At 47.8% G+C, this 20,079-nt stretch overlaps 1 long non-coding RNA gene across 1 annotated transcript; it reads right to left on the bottom strand.

The window, feature by feature from the left end:
- Window positions 1–1,114: 1,114 nt before the first annotated feature.
- On the bottom strand, window positions 1,115–19,498 carry LOC127697506 (uncharacterized). Its single transcript, XR_007980476.1, has 3 exons — window positions 19,391–19,498; window positions 18,386–18,544; window positions 1,115–1,187 (listed from the first exon to the last, which is right to left on the bottom strand). It is a non-coding gene; the product is annotated as an uncharacterized LOC127697506 (long non-coding RNA).
- Between the last annotated feature and the right edge of the window lie 581 nt (window positions 19,499–20,079).

Raw genomic sequence — 20,079 nt, forward strand, 5'->3', positions numbered from 1 at the left:
AGCTACAGATACCTTAGTCAGATCTCCCAGAGGACCGGTACCTTCCCTCCTAAGGAATGGCCACCCCAGCATTGGTCTGCAGGCCTCTCACCACCTTTATTTACCTGGATGGAACCCAGGCCTTCACTAACTTCTACTCGAGCTATGCCCCCAGCTTCTTACTACCTCAGGTAGACCAGTGCCACCCTGGGCAGAAGTGCCACACTCCCCAAGATCATACCAAACCAAAGTGCAGACTGTGCATGTGCCGAGGTAACTTGGGACCTGCTTGACCTGTCCCCGCTTACCTCGGCTGCCATCTCCAAACACCAAAGGCATATGGAGCTGAGGCTCTAACCCCTGGATCCTTGTATGCAGCAGTAGGTATGCGGACTGGCAATATTTTTCCGGGTAGAATTCCTGGGTAGGTTCTTAGACATTGACATTTAGCCCTAGAATCCTCTCTTAAAACAACAGCAGACACAAAAACTCATGTCATCAAAACTCACGTCATCTCAAGAACACAAGAGTGGAGCTCTCATGAACCAGATCCCTCGGGGAGGAGGCAGGAGGTTAGTTAGCCTTACCTCTGTCTCCTGTTTAGTGACAGGCTATTGAGAGACTCAGTGGGGTCTACCTGGTTTGGTTTGTTTGTTTGGTTGGTTGGTTGGTTTTTTTCCCCAAGTTTGGACATTTTTATTCAAGGTCAAAGAGGCCTTCCTGATTGCTTTTTCTGCAAGACAGGAAGTCCCACCTTCTCACCTTCATGCAGCTGTCAATCAATAGGAGCATAGAGCTGACTCTCAACCCAAAGAAGCTAACTAAAGCCCTAAAGCCTCCTCTCTGAATATTTCCCACCTGGAAGACTACAGTCCCTATGCCCAGCCCTTGGCAAGTGGCCTAACATGTGAATTTGCTATCTGTGAGACAAATATTCTTGGCCTGCCAGGGAGGCTTTAAATAGATTTAGAATTAAAAGGAAGCTTATCCATTATTTAGTCCAGCTCCCTTTGCAAGTGAGAATCCTCTGCACCCCAAGAGGTGGTCCTTAAAACAAATAAAAAGACAACCTTTTCAAAGAGTCAGATGGTCTCTTCATATTTCATTTTATTTCCTGAGACAGAGTCTTGCTGTGGAACAGCCCAAGGTGATCTTGAACTCACAATCCTCCTGCATCAACTTCCTGAGTGCTGGGATTGCCACCATGCCTGCAAAGAGGTAGTCTCTGAAGACTCAGCATGATGGGAAACTCACTACCTTACAAAGCAGATATTGCACTATTGGGTAGCTCCCTGTTGCCCTAACCCACCACTAGCTCTGTCTCTGGGGCTTAAAGACTAGGAAGCTATGCCAGGAAGACCTGTGTCCCTCCACCCCTCCCACCCCCCCTCCCCCACCACCCTGCTGGGCTCTGAAGCAGAGGGGCTGTATATGTGGTTAAACTGGTGACCCACAGGACCATATCCTTTGGTATCCATGCCCATCTCCTGGACTCTTAGGTTGAGCCTGTGGCTTACCACCGACAGAATACTAGTAAGCATTGGGTTTTTTTGTTTTGTTTTGTTTTGTTGTTGTTGTTTTTCAGTTTTGTTGGTTTTTAGGAGTTGTTTCTTAATTTTTGTTTGAGGTTTTTGTTGCTGTTGAGATAGCATTTCATTGTGTGTCTTTAACAGGGCTGAAACTTGCTATGTAGACCAAGCTGGCTTCAGATTCATAGAGTTTTGCCTGCTTCTTACTCCCGACTACTAAATTAGGGTTTGCCTACTTAGAAACCCCTATAGTGTTCTGTTGCTAGGCCCAAGGATGTTTGCATGGACCCGTGAATGATTTAAGACGATCCGGAAAGAGGTCCCAAAGAGTACAGGTTGGATATCCCAACCTCTGATGAACTCCTCACTGAAGGCGGCCACTCACATGCCTTAAAGATGCTCGTGGAGCAGAAACCTGCCCCCCCCCGCCCCAGCCAGACCACAGAACTACCGCAAATATACCTACTAGCTATAAATAATAAACCATCCTTTCAAACCATTACAGGTTGGGATGCAGTGGTCTATAGCAACGAGCAACTGGAAACTGCTCATACAATTTTTGCAGGAGTAACTTACTGGGATAACAGGGGCATGGTATTTTTCATCCTTTGCATAGAGCCTAGAGAAGCTGACTCAGTGGGGAATCCCTGTCACTCAGAACATACCAGCAATGGCAGATGAACCAAAGCAGAGAGCCCTAGCTTAGGGACAAGAGGTCAGCTTTGCCATCTTCACCAGTCGAAGATGCTTTCTGATCTTTGATACAAACTTATTCTTTTTTATTTTGTTACCTGCCAGCAGCCTTCTGGAACATACCAAGTGGACGGAGCCCTGGGGACCACCTCAAAACTGTCCCTAAACTCAATGAAATCTCTAAGGTGCCATTGAGCCCATTCTACCTTGTCTGAGTTAAAGGCTGAGCCAGAGACAAACAGAACTTGTGGGAACTTGAAGAATCTCCTGGCTTCCCTCAAGGGGCAATCTCTGAGGTGCCTGTTACCCAGGTGGCGTGGTCTTATTTCTGACCAGCTAAGCCTGGAACAGAGATTTCCCCTTGAAAAGCCAAGTTCGTGACTGCCCATGAGGGGGTCTCCTGCTGCTACAGCCACTGCAGAGGTCTAGTCCTTCTTCCCAGAATCCCCTGGGAAGAATTCTCAGCCCCTACCCTGCCTTCCTCAACCTTGGCCTTCTTTTGAGGGAAGACTTCAACTCCATTCTAGGTGGATACTGCCCAGTGAAGTAGAAACTTAAGGGTTCTTTGGTGAAGCAGTTGTGTTGGATGGTGTTTTGCTGGGGCAAACATGTGCAGAAGTATTTTCCTAAAGTGGTCACAGGTGTGAAAGGCTAAGGCTGACTCGTGAAGGAATGTTTCACTGAAGCAGACACAGGAAGAGAGGATGTTCTGCTACAGCAAGCATGTGAAAGGACACATGATGAAGGATTCTTTGTTAACAACATGCATGTATTGGTTCACCTTACTTTGTGTAGTTGGGCTGCATGTGTTGGGACTTTGGGGACTGGGCTGATTGGATGCACATTCTGAGGCAAGACCCGGCTGAGGCAAGGCACGTGGAGAACACGTGATGTTTGAAGAGTATAAATCGGCCTCGACGGAGTGACAGAGACAGAGCTTGGCTTACTGGCACAGCTAGCTGTGTGACACTTGTGGCTCTCCAATCTTTGCTGATCCTCACTTCCCTGAGAGAGGCACAGCCGAGAACTCCTGGTGTACCTGTTGGTCCCTCGCTGACTCGAGCAGAGGCTGAGGCCTGGCTGTCTCTGCTAGGTCATGTCACCGCTGTTGCTAATCCGACCCTACTGAACTGGACTGCTGGTGTAGCTGTGAGGTGTTTGCCAGTGGCTTGAGTTGCCGCTGCCTGCTGCCTGCTGAACTGAACTGCCTATTGCCAGACAACACAGAGAGGAGTTGTTCCAAAGAACCTTTCTAAACAGGTCCACTCCCCCTGTATCCTTTCTTTCCCTCTACCTCTGGTGGGTGGTGGATTACAAGGGAGGTTAAAGTGTTTAAGATCCATCATTAAAAATAGGATTTGAAAAAATTAAAGTTACAGCCCAACACAGCTTAATTCAAGGGAACTGAGTTCATGATTGACGAATAAGCCAATATTTCCCTCCCACCTACCCATTCCTCCCTGCTAGCATCTCTGGTCTCTGGCAGGGGGCGGCTCTTCAGTGCCTCTGCTAGACTCTCTCCCGCCCACTATGGGAGAAGAGATGACCCTGCAAACATTCAGCCTGGAGTCACAGCAGACTCAGAGGAGGCAACAGGGAGGACCAGGTCAGTCAGATCCAAAGGCTTCAGGAGCTGGGGCAGTGTCTTCCCCCCACCCCCACACCTACCCCCACCCTCCACCACTAACTAAGGGTGTGACAATGGGAGCTTCTGAAGGGTAATGGAAGATAGAAACAGGTCAAATGTATTAAATTCAGGAGTCCGTGATGACTCAAGCAGCTCCCTGGGATTCACCAAGGATACTAACAAACTAATTCACTGTTTTGACAACTAACATATAAAAGAGAAAATTAAGGAAGCAATAAAACCAGAAAGAAACCGCTTTGGTCAAGAGTAAAGACAAACAGCATACCCCAACCAAGTTCGGCCTGGACAGAGTCCAAAGTATAGAAAGGAAAGCAGAGCTCTCTGCTGATGTTCTGTGGGGCGGGGCTGGGGGTGTGCCCTCACCCGGAGCGTGGTGACAGGCAGTGATGGTGCGGGGGAGGGGTGGTCCAAGGATCGGTTCTTCCTGATAAAATGTTGAGCTACAAAACACAAGCAGAAAATCCTATCCCAGTGATTTGGGCTGGGATAGCCTCCGAAAGCCTCTGAGGGGTGGGTGAGGCAAACAGGAGGGCAGGCACAGGCATGAAGGCACTGAGTTGCTTCGGGGGAGTCTACAAAGATTCAGGGGAGTCTTTGAAGGAGGACAGCTGGAGCCGCTACTGAAAATGGAAGACCTGCCAGAGCAGAAAAGCTGAGGCCTAGACCCGGGCTCCATCTCCAGGAGAGGGAAACCAGGAGGAGGGCGCAGAGAAAGGAGGCTCTGAACCTGACCCTCCAGTTTGTTTTTAAGGGTGAATACTCCTAATCCAAAATTTCCAAATACTTCAAAATCTGAAACATTTTGAACAACATCATGACACCATACATAGAAAATTCCATGCCTGACTTCACATGATGAGCTGTCAAAATTGGTGCACAAGAAATAGTACAAGTATCCCCAAATCCAAAGACCTCCAGACTCATCGACATCTTCACATTTGGAACGGGAATGCTCAGCCTGTGCAGATGAAATCCTGCTGTGCTAAAGGCCGTCAGCTCCAAAGTCAGACCACATCTATCTGAATCCCAGCCCTGCCGGTCAAGCTGGATGATGCTGGCCAAGTGTCCCCGTGTCTCCACTTACTGTCTATAAAATAGTATAGAGAGGAGGAAGTTTTGGTAGCCAAGCATTGGGGAATGACAAACATGAGCAGAGGTAATGCCAGACCTGGATAGTGTGAGCGACAGCTCCCTTGTCTAGCAGTGTCTACTTTGGCTGGGGATCTCTGCTGCCCCACCCCACCCCCCAAGAATAAACTTAACTACTGGTCCTCAGACATGCTCTATGTTAAGTGCTCCCTCAGTCATCTGGACAGCCTATGATACAGGCATATTATTTGTCACAGGTCACATAGAGGTAGCTAGCCCCAAGAGAATGAGGTGACTGGGCTAAGCACTCATTGCCCCGGCCCCCGAGGCTTTTAACCTCTCCAGTAGCTTCCAAGCAAGATAGTTTCCCAGGGCAGCCTCCTAATTACCTTGCAAACCTACCCAAGGGGGCAGTGGCTCCTTCCTTCCCTTAAATTCAAACTTCTCAGAGAACACCAACTTCTCAGAGAACACCAACTTCTCAGAGAACACCAAATTGAGTGTGAGGTTCAATCTATTAGCCCAGAGCTGGTGATTGTAACTGCCTGGCCTATCTGCACAATCCTTGTGTGTGTGTGAGTGAGGCAGCTGTTGAAAGGCTTCCATCCTGGGCATGCTTCAGGGCGGAACCGCTAGGATGATTCCTTCCACCTGGGGAGGACAGGTACCGGTGACCGGAAGTTATGAGAAAGTTCTGGGGTGCAAGTCCTGCACAGCAAAACTGATGCAGGGCTCAGCGGGCACCCAGAGCCTGCTCCATGATGGAGGACTGCCCATGCCATATTCCTGCCTGGGCTTTTTCGTCCTAGCTGGGTCTTTATTCAAGAGTGGCCTTTTACAGCACCCAGAAGCCCAAGAGGAAGGAGAGAGATGCCCAGGAGACATTCCAAAGAGACCGGAGATAAGAGGGCAGGGTGTGGTGTGTGAGCGAAGCCTGACCGAGAGAGCTGGAGAGATGCTGAGAAGATGGGAGGAGAGAAGGAATGGGAGGGAAGAGTGTAGAGAAGGGCTGTGCTGGGGGAAGTGGGTGGAGATACAAACACGCACTCTGTTTGGAACAGTTGCCCCATGTTGAGCGAATCCCAGTTCAGATGAAGACACTGGGGAAAGCCTGTTCCAGGCTCCAGAGCGGTGCTCCATCCCAGGGGAGTATGGCAGGGAAGAAACATCCAAAACACCTCAACTGACCTCTGAGACTTCTCTCAGAGGAAGGGGTCTGGAACACCTGCCCTAGATGCTCAAGGGTAGGGGTCTCAGTGCGATGGGACAGGCCTGCAACGTTGAGACTCTTCTGCCCTTTGTCCAACCCTACAACCTCTACAGAAAAGCCTGGCTCAGCTGATTCAAGGGGCTGGGGTGGGAAGGGACGTGCAGCCCTCTGCCTTCCTGATGATGAGGGAGCATGGAGAGCGTGCCTCAAATGAGATGTGGGGCAGGTTGGACCTGGCTCTGAGATACAAGCTGCCCTCACCTAGGCCTTGGCCATGGTCACCATGGAAACCTTACTGTAAAGGACCAAATGGCCTCAGATTTTGCCTTTCATCTTTTGGAATGGGTTTTGAAATGCAGACAGTGGCTGCTGGGTTCTATTTCAGTGGCAGCCAGGCAGCATATGGGTCCTGGAGGCGGGGCTGGAGTACCACTGGCTCACCCACACGCATGCTTGGGCATATCTCTGAGCTGCCATTCACCCCTGGCTGGCCACAGGCCCTATTGATCCACTCTGACCTGATCTGAATACCTCCACAAGAGTGTTGATCGTAGAAGAGAGCAGGCGCTCGGTGAGGCACCAGGGATGCAGAGAGAGTCTGACTCAAGAAAACTACAAATGAGTCAGGGAAATACATGAATCGTGATGGTGGACCCCTATCGGTGGGCTCAGGTCCCCAGGTTTCAGTCAGCAGTGGTTACTCATACCTGAAACTATTAAATGAAAAAACCCAGAAATAAACAATTCATAAATGTTAAAGTGTGTGCTATATATGAGACTTTGTCCCATCTACTCTGTCTCACAAGACACAAGCCATTCTTTTTTTTTAAAGATTTATTTATTTATTATATGTAAGTACACTGTAGCTGTCTTCAGACACCCCAGAATAGGGCATCCAATCTCATTACGGATGGTTGTGAGCCACCATGTGGTTGCTGGGATTTGAACTCAGGACCTCTCGAAGAGCAGTCGGGGCTCTTAACCGCTGAGCCATCTCTCCAGCCCCCCACAAGCCATTCCTTTGTCCAACACATCCAGGGTGTGCATGCATCCCACCCAGAGCCACTCACTAGCCATCTTGGTTACAAGTCAGCATGGTATCACAGGGCTTAAGTTCAAAGAGTTTCCATTTTACTTAATAATGGTCCCAAATTACAATCTTTATTACAATTGATTGTTATAGGTGTTTAGTTAATTGTTAATTGTTAAGATTTTAGTGTAGTTAACTGATATATTAAACTTCTTCCTAGTTATATATGGGGGAGGGGGAGCACACAGTGTTCAGTACCTGTGATTTCAGGGGGTTGGAGCATCCCAGAGGAACAGCTACTGTCCCCATGTGACTTGATAAGAGGGTGATAGAGGGGGAAAGGGTTTGAAGACAGTGGTATAGGTTTAGCTGTCCATGAAGGGGACTCAGAGAAGCAAGCCAAGTTGCACTGGATGACCCTCGAAGCTGTTCTGCAGGCCCATCTCTAGAAACTGTGACTTTTTTCCAGCAGGGCTCAGCTAGGAAGGCATTAGTGAAGCTTGTGGTCAAACAGGGAAACATTACAGAAGATTCTATAAGAGAAGCAAAGCTGAGAACAAAGGCAGGTGTAGGGCATGCTGGGGACAGGGCAGCAGGCAGGCATGAAGGCCTAGGCCCGAGGAGGAAGAGAGGACAGGGATGCCATCCCATGAGGCTGTTAGGCAAGCGGTCAGCTCCGTGGGGGACTGACCAACAGGCCCCTTCAAAGTAGGACATAATAGGTGGTGATGGTTACCTCAGCTGGCCCTGAAGCAGCATGTAAAGGCAACAGTGGTATTGACTTTGCCAAAAATATGAAGATACGGGTCACCAAAATGGCTCAGCAGGCAAAGGCATGTGCTGTGCAAGACTGGGAACCTGAATTCAATTCCTGGAACGCATGTAATGATATAAGGAGAACCAACTCCAGAAGTGAGTTACCCTCTGACCTCTACATGTATGCTGTGACTCATGCACACCCCCCATACACATTGCACATATACACAATAATAATAATAGTAAGTAATCAAAAATGTATATAAACATAGTTTTAGTGGCTGTGAAGAGGTCAGCTCAGGACCTTTGGAAAATCCCACCAGACCCCTCCCCTTCTGGAAGAGAGAGGTCATGGAGCACATAGGCGCCCCTCCCCTACAGAAGGGAGAGATGTATTACATTCCTCAGACCATTGGCAACCTGCAAATAAGGGAAACCCAGAGCACCAGAGCACATAGACACATTCCTCAGGGCAGACCAACCGTTGGCCACCGGCAGACAAGGGAAGCCCTTGCTACTTCATTCCCTAAGGACCCTAAGTTTAAAAATCACACTGTTCCACCAATCCTATTGTGCCTGGTTGCTGTGTGTTCAGTTCTACCCTGGAAAACTGTATAAAAACTGGCCAAACAGGCCACCCAGGGTCATTGCCTCGACTTTGGATGCAGGATCACCCCAGCGCGCTGGAACAATAAACTTGCTTTTGCATAAATCTCTGGTTCACTTGGGGGGGGAGGTGTTTCCCCAGTAGCTAAGGCTTGTCAGAGTCTTACAGTTGACTCTAGATGAGCCAGCTCAGTACCCCAAAAATAGGATGTAAAGAATTGTAAGGGTCCATGATTCCCTGAAGAATGATAACCCAGACTCAAATAGTATGTAAACACAGAGTGTTTTATTCTGTATAAGTTTTGCATGCCGGGGTCTCCATTACCAAGATAGAGAAGAGACAATCAAGTGAGTTTGCAGGCCTGATTTAAAGCACATTGGGGGAATTCCCGGGTAGATGGGCTTTGCCTTACTCTATCTATAGGCATTCCAGATCCATTACTGGGGAGGGAGGGGTGGAGGCTGGAAACAGTTGCTGAGGAAGCCCTGGGTAGGTGGGTTTTCTCTTACTGTATCTCTAAGGACATTCCTTTGTGGGGGCATGGGAGCTACCTGGAAACTGCTGACCCACTGCCCTTGCCTCAGGCCAGGTGGTGGTGCAGTTTCTGATGTCTCACCAAAACAATGGTGTAGTCAACTCTAGCTAGGTCAGATCAAACCAACCTCTGTCCCACTGTGCCTGGTAGATCTCTCAGGTCTATTGGGAGAGCTGAGTAGCCCATGGACTGCAGAGCCCCAACCTCTGTATTGTCCAACCCCCGGTGAGGCAGACATGACTCATAACAGGACATGGGGGTCAATCAACCACTCATCTGAGTATTATCTTAGCCTACTAGAGAGACCATGGAAACCAAGCAACCCCCACTGCAGCAAAGGCACAGAGTCAGAGAAGATCCCATCAGGTTTCTTCCTGCTAGAATGAATGAATGAATGAATGAATGACAAGCATCCCAAAGGAAAACTAAGGGATGCTCTAAACACTTGCCTCCTTCCTAGTCAGTGCCCCAGCTGAGGGCCTAGTGGGCTCTCTCTCTCTCTCCCTTTCACCTCTGTGGGGTCAGGTTCCTAGAAGAGGGAGGGGCTGCAGCTCGAGCTGACTTCATGTCTCCCAAGCAGAAGACCTAGACTGAACCCCAGCCCTAACGCTTGCTGAGGTACTAGGCTATCTGAGCTTCTCGGAAGGGAAGCCTGGCCGTTTGAATGAGAATGGCCCCCTTTGGGTTGTACATTGCATGCTAAGTCTCCAGCTGGTGGACTGTTTGAGAAAGAAATTGAAGGATTAGGAGACACAACCTTGTGAGAGGAATTGTTTCCCTGGGGTTAGGCTTACTGGTTTCAAAACCTATGTGTGTTCTCTCTCTCTCTCTCTCTCTCTCTCTCTCTCTCTCTCTCTCTCTCCCTCTCTCTCTCTTCCTCCCTCTCTCTCTCTGCAGACCAGGATGTAGTTCTCAGCTACTTCTTCAGGACCATGCCTGCCTGTGCGCTGCCATGTTACCTTTAAGATGAAAATGGACAAACTCTAAAATTCACCAGTTAAGTGTCTTTTTTTTTTTTTTAAATAAGAGTCGCCTTGATCATGGTGTCTCTTCACAGCAATAGAACATTAATACAACAGGTCAAACTAGAGTTGTGATTTAGAACCAAGTTCTGGGTGCTACTCCTTATCAGGTAACCCTTCCTTTCCTGTTACAAAGCCCACCACCCTTATAAGCTATCAACAAACCGTGTGGCCAAATGACCATGAGCTCCTGAGGCCACGATGGACCAACCTTAGATCAGCTGGCCGCCATCTGTCTGAAAAAAGATGCTGTCTTTATGGGGGACCTATCCTAGTAGATTTTTGTTTAGTTGTTATTGTCAAGGAAATTTTCTTTTTGCCTAATATTAAGCATTATGTTAGCATAACTTTATTTAAACTCATCAAAGATACAGCTTATTGCTGTTGAGATGATGAGGCATTTTTCCTATTTTAGAGTCCTAATATGGTAAGTGGATTTACAATTTTCTAGTATTAGACTTTCCAAATACCTAAGATAAATCTAACTTAGATGCATGAATTGTTTTAAAAATCATTTTGGTAATTTATTTGCTGATGTTTAAATGGTTTTACATCTGCATCTGTAAGTGAAACGAACTTACCCATTTCCTATTTATAAAGTCACTATTTTGATATCAATTCTGAGGACGAAAGATGCTATAATGCAACTCAAATGTGTTGTTTTGCCCGGAAATCCCCGGGGGCTCATTTTTAATAAGCAATCGATGGTGCCTCCTGAGGGCTGACTTTTCTTAAGTGTTTAAAAATTAACAATTCTCATAAACTCTTCATGTAGGTTGGCATTATGTTCTCAGAGGACAGCTGCTGAAAATCTACCTTTTTCTTTTTAAGGATCTAGGTAAGTTTGTCCAGCTCCATTTCCCCACACCCTGTTTCTACACCTGCACACCCCTGTCAGCCCTTCACAACCTGGACACAAAGAAATGTTGGGTCTCAAAGCTGGACAGAAGGCTGAGGTGCCTACGAACTATCAAAGCAGACATGGCCACCAGATTTTTCTCAGCATCCCTGTCCTTACCAGTCACAGGGTCCTCCTGGCTGGCATGCCAGGCCCCTACCCTGAACTCTCCAGCCCAGGAACAGGGCTGCCTTTCCCCCAGATACTCTTCCCTAAATAATTCAGCCATTTTGGCTGTGTGATTCTTTTTTGTTGTTGTTTCGAGACAGGGTTTCTCTGTATAGCCCTGGCTGTCCTGGAACTCACTCTGTAGACCACACTGGCCTCAAACTCAGAAATCTGCCTACCTCTGCCTCCCAAGTGCTGGGATTGAAGGCGTGCACTACCACTGCCCAGCTGTGATTCTTTTTACACTTCTGGCCTCTTGGTCTCTGGTGGTCCCCTCTGCCCGCTGACCTCCCCTCTCATGGCCCAGCTCAGTCTGTTGGTCATGTCCACTTCAGACTCTCTCAGGCGTCTCAGTCTCTTCCCCTTGCTGTGACCTTCCCCGTGTCTACAATGAACCTCCTCCAGTCACATTCTCCTTTTTTATTCCTTTTTTTTAACCAAAAAAATCCAAGAAATGTTTCCACACAACATGTATTATTCTGAATATCTTAGAGGAAGAGTTGACACCATGATCTGGGGAAATGGTTCAGCAGTTAAGAGCCACTGGCTGTTTTTCCAGACTACCTAGAGTCAGTTCCCAGCACCCACATGATGGCTCACAATGGTCTGTTACTCCAGTCCCAGAAGTCCTGATGCCATTTTCTGGCTTCTGGGGAAACTACACACAAATGGTGCGCATATATACATGCAGGCAAATCACTTAATGCAAAATAAAAATAAAGTTTATACCAAGGCTATCATTAGTTGCAGGCTTCAGAGTAAATGAGTGTTTATAATCAACTTGATTGGGAGCTTCTGGGACTGGGGGTGTGGCTTAGCTGGTAGGGTTCATGGTTCACTGAAGAACGATACCCTGGATTCAAATAGTATGTAAACGCAAAGAGTGATTTATTCTACAGAACTCAAGCATGCTGGGGTCTCCCATTACCAGCACAGAGAGACAACCAAATGATCTTGCAGGCCTGATTTAAAGCACATTAGGGAATTCCAAGGAAGGTGACCTCTATGTTAATCTTCTGGGTCCTTGTCTAAGGACATTCCATTACCAGGGTGGCTGGAAACTTGCTGGGGAGGTCTAGAAACTGTTGCTGAAGAAATCTGGAAACTGCGGCTGACCCATTGTCCTTGCCTCGGGCCAGGTGGCAGGGCAGCTTCTGAGGCCTGGGCTTGCCTGTTCACTTCCCTCAGGCCTGTTCAGAGTGCTGGCTTCAGGAAGCCTCCCAGCAGTGTCCAACGACGGTGTCTACAGCAGGAAGGCACCTGTGCCCGCCTGCCCGCCTGCCCGCCTGCCCGCCCGCCCACCCAGTGCCTCCCCTCAGGCTCCGCTGGCCTCCTTCCTTTCATCTTCTGACTGCTGGGGCTTCAGCCAAACAGGCTGTCTAATGCCAGCTAGGACTCCCTGTTTCCTCCTGAGCAGCTAACCAGCAAGGTTCTTTCTACTGTCAAAGCCAAGTAGGTCTCCCCTTTGAATAAAAAGATGGTGACTGTCTGCTGGGCCCAAAGAATTTCTGAGAGCCGGTCCAAGGATCATGAGATAAGGTAGTTAGTTACATAAAGGAGAAAGAATTTTGGATTTTTTTTTCTCTCTGATTTTTTTTTTTAACCCTCTCTGATGGTAATTTTATGTGTCAACTAGACAGGGCTATAGGAGCCCATGTATGTAGCTAACATTATTTTGGGTGTGTTAAATAGAATGGGCCCTCCCTTCCATTGCAGTAAAACCAGGAGGGATTCAAGGGCTGTGTAAGAGAGAACTCCCGCTGTCTTCCAGCTGCCATGTCCGCCTTCTGCCTTTGGTCTTGGCCTTCAGCTCAGATTCTCCTGAGTCCCCAGCTTGTCAGCTGCACAGAACAGAATTTCTCAGCTTCCATAGCCACATGAGCTAATTCCTCATATAATACATCCTTCTCTGTTCAACACGTATCCTATGGAGTCACTGGTCAAGGCTCATGAGAATGTCAGGCAGCCCCAAAGATGGCAGCCAAGCTGACCATGGTGGGTTGACGTCAGTATGATTTGGCAGTAAAGTGGAACTCTCCCCTGTCTGGGCTAGGACTGCTTTATGCCACAACAAAGCAGTTGTGTACTTGTCTGTGGCCACACATTAAGTCCCATTCTGTCTCAAGCTTGATAGCTGGACTAGCTCCTTTGAGAGGTGTTCCTGTCATAGGCTTGGCTTTCTGTCTGTCTGGATGCCCACCTTGCCAACCACCCCACCCCAGTCTGTGGCACTGTAAGTCTCTCTTTCCTGCCCAAGAGCAAAGTGCTGACCTCCTTAACCAGGCTTCATTGGGCCCAAAATAAAGAGGAGAGGAGGAAGGCCGGTTCAGCCTAAACAGTCTGTGTGGCTTTTCCTTTCCTTATGAAAGAAATATGAACTCAGACAGTGGATGCATGGCATGTGCTGAAGCCACAGAAGAGACAAGTTACTCAGAGCTTGCTGCGGACACAGCCGGTATTAATACTCTGGCCAACACCGTGTCCCTGTTGATACCCTGCAACTTTTCCCATGCTAATCAGATATGGGTAGACACCTATTGAGCAAAATGTGAATCACAGCCTAGGAAGGAGTGACATGTTCTCTGAAAATCATTCTCTTGAACTGATATAGTGGTGGAAGGGGCTGTGCTCTCGATTTAATTTTTTCATGTGGACAGAGGTGCATGTCATAGCGCACATGTGGATGTCAGGCTTGGCAACAAGTTCTTCCGCTCCAGAGCCGCCCGTCTCTCTGGCCCTACCTTGCTTTCTAAGTCTTGTTTTACTACTTGGATTCTTACCCATCTCATCCTCATTACTTTGGAACCCATTTTCTAAGATTAAAAACCGTATGCTGCAGCCTCACCAACAGATCTTATGTGTGGGCACACGTCCTACACGCAGTCATGAGAACTGGAGCTGGTCACAGATGTACGTAAACCCCGAAACTCATGCAAAATCCACAACCAGCAGGGCTTCAGGATGTGGCTGAATCGGGAGACACAGAGTTTAACAAGATACTTGAGTTAAAATTTGGCTCCTGAGGAGGCCTAATCCAACCCACTGACATGCTTAGAAGGAAACTAATCCCATGAAGAGACTCTAGGGGTACGAGGGGATGGACACTCAAGAAGACGGCATGAGCAAGTAAAGACAAGGCCTCCAAGAACCCAACATGGCTGAAAAGGTTACAGCTCCCAGCAATTCAAGGAAATGAACCCCACCATTTCTGCCACAGTATGTGGCGCCACTATAGCAGCCCTAGCTGGCTGTGTCCTAACCGTACATCCTGGCAAAGCTGCTTCCCAGGCCCCAGTTATCACCCTCAGGTCTCCACTGGTCTCCACAGATAACCGGGGTCATCATATAAATCTGTAACTTTCTTGGGGACAGCCTGGCTCTTGAGTAAGGACACAGAGACTTATTTATTATAAGTCTTGGGCACTATAGCTGGCCAGATTCTCGCCTATTCTAACCTGACAATACTGGCTTTGCCTCTGTCCTGCCCTGTGGCTCCTTCAGTCCCAGCCTGCTTCTTCCTCCCTGGCTGGCTGGTGAATTCTCCTGACTCTCTCCCAGAGTTCTCCTCTCTCTGCCAGGAAGTCCCACCTTCCTTTCCAGCCTTTGCTGTAGGCCATTGGTTTTTTATTAAAACCAATCAGAAGGTGAGAGAGGTTGTGTTTACAAAATATGGATCAGTTGCTGAGTAATTGGAGTAATGTAACCAGATCTCTGCCAGTACAAAAATCAGCTTCTGAGGAATACAAAGATAATCTTTACAAGGTACACAAAAAGATTGTCCCTATAGTCACGAGCTTAAAAATCAACTTAACTTCAGGATGCATCACGTGAGCCCGATGCGGAGATGTAACTAGAATGTTCCTCTCTGTATGAGATGTTTGTTTCATTCCATACAACCGCAGGACAAACAATCCCCAATGTCAGTGGCTTAAAACAGCAACAAATGCTCCTTGTCCTTAGTGATTGTGTGGGTTAGCCGCACAGTTCTGATTTCCACTGGGGTCCCTCATGCCCCAGTGATCACATAACAGTCAGGCCGGAATGTCTGGGAGGAGTCTCTCGGGTGCTGATGAAAGGATAGAAAATATAGCCTAACTCTCTAATGACCCCCAAGAAGTCAGAAGTTTAAAATGCTATCTTGCTCCAAAGAAGCTCTAACTCCAGCCTTCTAAGGAGCCCCAAACACTTCATATTCCTTGAACCCACTTTGTTAGAAACGAGGTGAAAGGTCGCATTCCAGAGCCCACCCTTTGTTAAGAGCTAGGCAAAAAGGCCTTGAATAGGTGATCCTGGCCCCATAAGGTAACTGGAAATGAGCTAATTATCTGCTTATCTTGCTTCTGTAAACTGCTTATACCATTACCAGGAGTTCATGCAGCTATAAACCTCCAAGAAAATAGGAAACTACTTGGTCCACAGATCGGGCTCCGATAATTTAAACTGATTGGCCTAAAAACTATGGAGTAGTACAAATCGATTGGCTCACACTTCACGGGCTTTCAATGCTAAGGAATGATTGGTTTGTGACTTGCGGGCTTTATTGTAAACTTATAAAAGCTGTCCCAATTCTGCACTCGGGGTCCCACAGTCCTCTACCCCTGCATGGTGTATGACTGTGGACCCCAGAGCTCTGGAATAAAAATCCTCCTGCTTATTGCATCGAGACCGTTTCTCTCGAGTGATATGGGTGTTGCCTTCCAAGGCATGGGGCGCTGGAGCACCCTCTTTTTTCGGGTCTTACACTGGCTGCTTTGGTGAGGGCAGGTACTTCTACCTAAAGCTTCGGTAGCTTGAGGTTTGTCACTTGGCAGCTGAAACTTGAATCCTAAGGAAGAGGGAGGAGCCAAAGAGAAAGCCAAGGGCCTGGAAACAAGATGGTGTCACTTCTGCTGCACTATCTTCATGAAAACAAGCAGAACCCACTCAGTTCTCATGGAGGACAGAGAAGCTTCGTGTCTCACTGGGAAGAGCAACAGCAAAAGTGTTGTCCTTAGTTACAAGGCAGGAGGGAGAATGTAAATATATACATATTCGTCTCAGTCCTAAAGATTAATGAATGGAAATTAAGTACTAATCAAAGTCACTTACATAAGGAGAAGAAATATATGATGGGGTAGAGGTAAGAGCCAGGCAACTCCAAGTGCCTCTTGGCTTATCAGTTTAAACTTTAATCTAGATTTATTTAAACAATATTAGCAAGGCAATATGCAAATCTGAAACACTGAGAATAAGTGGGAAGAAATGTACCTAACAGCGTACAACAACGTGGAAACTTTAATTGTTCCAGATGATTGTCACACAGAGAACTGTGACAATCCAGTCCTGATAGGGTGCATGTAAGGTGGAGATCTTGTTCATTCAAAAACCTGGTGGCCACATTCACAGCTATTGTGAAACCGTGAAGGTTACATGGTGGAATAGGCACATAATTATGTCAAAGTCATTTAAAAACCAAACCTTTTGCTGGGCTGTGGTGGCACACGCACTTGGGAGGCAGAGGCTGGCGGATTTCTGAGTTCAAGGCCAACCTGGTCTACAGAGTGAGTTCTAGGACACCCAGGGCTACACAGAAAAACCCTGTCTCGGAAAACAAACAAACAAACCTTTCATCAACTGGAGGAAAAAAAAGAAAGAAAAGTATGAGCCCAACCAAGAAACCCTTCAATTTTAAATTTTGTTTTTGTTTTTGTTTTTGAGACAGGGTTTCTCTGTATAGTCCTGGCTGTCCTGAAACTCACTCTGTAGACCAGGCTGGCCTTGAACTCAGAAATCCACCTGCCTCTGCCTCTGCCTCTGCCTCTGATTACAGGCATGTGCCACCACCGCCCAGCTTAAATTTTAATTAAAATATTTGTAGAAACGTGAGCTTTTTTGCCCCTCTCAACTTTAATGGGAGATTGAATCCTACCCAAATGCAAGAAAATCCTGTGCGCCCAAGTTGTGGTAAAAGCAGACTGCTTTGGTACCAACTCCTCAGAAAATGGACAAGGAAAAAGAGGAGAGACACATCTAGAGTAAGAAGATAACCAGGCAATAAATGAGAAGAGGGTGATTGAAGTCATGAGACAGATCTGGGCTGGCAGACCCTAAGGCTGCCTGACAGAACAAGAGACAAGCCAGTCACTGTGTGCCTCCCACAGGGAGGCCATTGGAAGAGCAAGTACTCTTCCGATATATTCTGGACAGATCCAATATTCGGGACAGATCCAAACCCAGGGTGCTTTGTAGAAAAGGCTGAACCAGCTGTGAAAGTGGTGTTAAGTCTGTCAGCAGGCACCAGAGTCAGTGATAAAACACCTCTAGGAGTGGGGAGTGCACCCGTGATCCCTCCCCACCGAGTCTAGTCAAGCTCCTCGGCCTCACTGGGAGCTCATAGCAAATACAGTTAACAAGTCAGGAAGCCGAAGCTTCCAGGCCAGAATGCTGTGTCCTCGTCAACAAATCACCCAGACTCCCTAGCAAATCACAGGCAGGACTGAGGGGGAGGGTAAAGTAAAGGAGTCTGGAGCATCTTCAACAACTAAATGGCAAACTTCGCTTCCTAATTTAGAAAAATCAACTGGTAAAAGATGATTAGATGAAGATAATCATACAGAGACAATTCAGTAAATATGTTAAGTATGATAATGGCTTAGAGAGATGTACCTATATATACACACACACCCTGACATTCATTATGAATCCAGAATAAGGGCTGGAGAGATGGCTTAGGAGCTAAGAGCTCTGGCTGCTTTTCCAGAGGAACCTGGGCTCGATTCCCAGCACACACACATGGTAGCTTACAACCATCTGTAGCTCCAGTTCCAGGGGACCTGACACCTTCTGAACTTCCACGAGCACCTGCCACTCAAGTAGACATACAGGCAAACAAAACACCCACGCACACAAAAATAAAAATGACTGACAGACAGCCTCAAGGACTCATGACTGAAATAACATGTGAGATTTGTTTTGAAATGCTCCGGCAGGCAAGTGTGTGAGCAGCCATGGTACAGAGAGAAAACAAGAGCAATGGAGGTAGAGATGTTGACGTTGGCTGACACAAGGGCTCCTTACTATCATCCCTTTCTCATAATATCTGATTTTTTATAAAAAAAAAAAAGAGAGAGAGAGAGAGAGAGGTATCACAGGTGCAGAGATGACTGTCTCCATCCCCACCACCCTCGTCATCCCTGCCATCATCACTAACCCTGCCATCCTCAGCATCAGCACCATTCTTACCATCTGGAGGAGGCTGGTCCGGTGCTCCTGTGTACTCAGACGCCACATACTGGCCCTCAAGATCTGGTTGCCCCTGGAGATCCTCACGTGCACCAGCTTTTGCTGTGTAAACCTTGTGCCCCAAGTTATCCGCGGTTAGCTAATAAAGATGCCTACAGCCTAGGGTGGACAGAAGAGAGGGAGGTGAAGAAAAGGTTCCAGGGCCTTAGGGACTCGAGCAGGGACCAGGAGGAGGGTGAGGGAGAAGAAGGGAAGTAGCCACAGGGTGGGTGGGTCTTGAATGCACAGCTGTGAGGGTTGGCCTGACAGAGCGGGAGCGAGAACCGTCCAAGGGAAACATATGGCAAGTAATGTCTCAGGGATTTTGACAGGGAAGTGGACAAAATAGCACAGAGGGTTGATATCTGCCCAGCTCTAGTGCTAAGGCTTATTATAAATCTAAAGAGCTCTGTGTCTTTTATTTGGGACCAATCCGATCTGAATAGATATTTGAAGGCAACAAGGGGGTGCATCAAGCCCCCAGAGTAATAATTACCACCACAGCCATCACTATCATAGCTACCATGATCACTATCACTGGCATTACAAGACCATAAGGCTCAGAGTAAGGCAGGTGCCACCCAATGCTCCAAGAAGAGAGCAGTAAAGATCAGGTCAGATGCCAGCCAAGAGGACCAGCTCCAGGCTCAATGCCGAACACAGGCAGAAAAGGGACCATATCACAGCTGAGCTCAAGAGACAGTCCAGATAAACAGATACCAGAGGCTGGAGATGATATAACTGCTCACAGGTAGGTGAGTCAGGTAGAGGGTTGGCATCAGGAGATGTTCTCAAAAGAGGCAGAACCCCCCAATATCAAGCAGCATTTAGACGTTTAGGGGAAAGAAATACTGGGTTCTACCAGCCAAAGACAGCAGTCGTAGTGGTATGTTAAGGTTTTATTGCTGTGAAGAGATACCATAACCGAGGTAACTCATATAAAGGCAAACATTGGCGCTGGCTTACAGTTTCAGAGGTTCAGTCCATTATCATCACAGCAGGAAGCAGGACAGCATGCAGGCAGGAGTGTTGCTGGGAAAGAAACAGGAAGTTCTACATCTCGATAGGAAGGCAACCAGGAGAGACTGGCTTCCTCAGGCAGCCAATAGGAGACTCCGCTCTGGGCGGAGTTTGAGCACTGGGGGGGGGGGTCCCTCAAAGCCTACCTACGCAGTGACATACTTCCTCCAAAAAGCCCACACCTACGAATTGTGCCACTTCTCATAGGCCAGGCATATTCAAATCACCACCAGTAGGGAGGCATGATTAGGGACATAATAGGAGCTGCACTAGTAAAGAAAGCCCTCTGTCTAGCAGGACTTACACTCCACGGGTCACAACGAGGGCTCCATTTATAAAGCAGTGTCGTTCCCACATCTGCCCCATCCCAACAATGTGATCATGTCTGGTAGCCTGAGAGGTAAAGGAAGGCAGGACCTGCTAGAGGTGATGGTCCGGGGGCATGGGGATGATGGTGTGGGGGGGGTAGCGGGGGGGAGGGGAAAGGATGAGACCTCAGGTGATTTGAACAGAGTAAGAACAAACTCGGGAAGCAGGCTTCAGCAAGACAGATCTTTTAATTGGGGGACGGGGTGGGGTGTACAAAAGCTATTTAAACCTTTTGTGAGGTTGGGGGGGAGGTCTTTGCGATGAGT

Source organism: Apodemus sylvaticus, chromosome 12 (assembly GCF_947179515.1).
Source record: "Apodemus sylvaticus chromosome 12, mApoSyl1.1, whole genome shotgun sequence".
Classification (NCBI taxonomy): Eukaryota; Metazoa; Chordata; class Mammalia; order Rodentia; family Muridae; genus Apodemus; species Apodemus sylvaticus.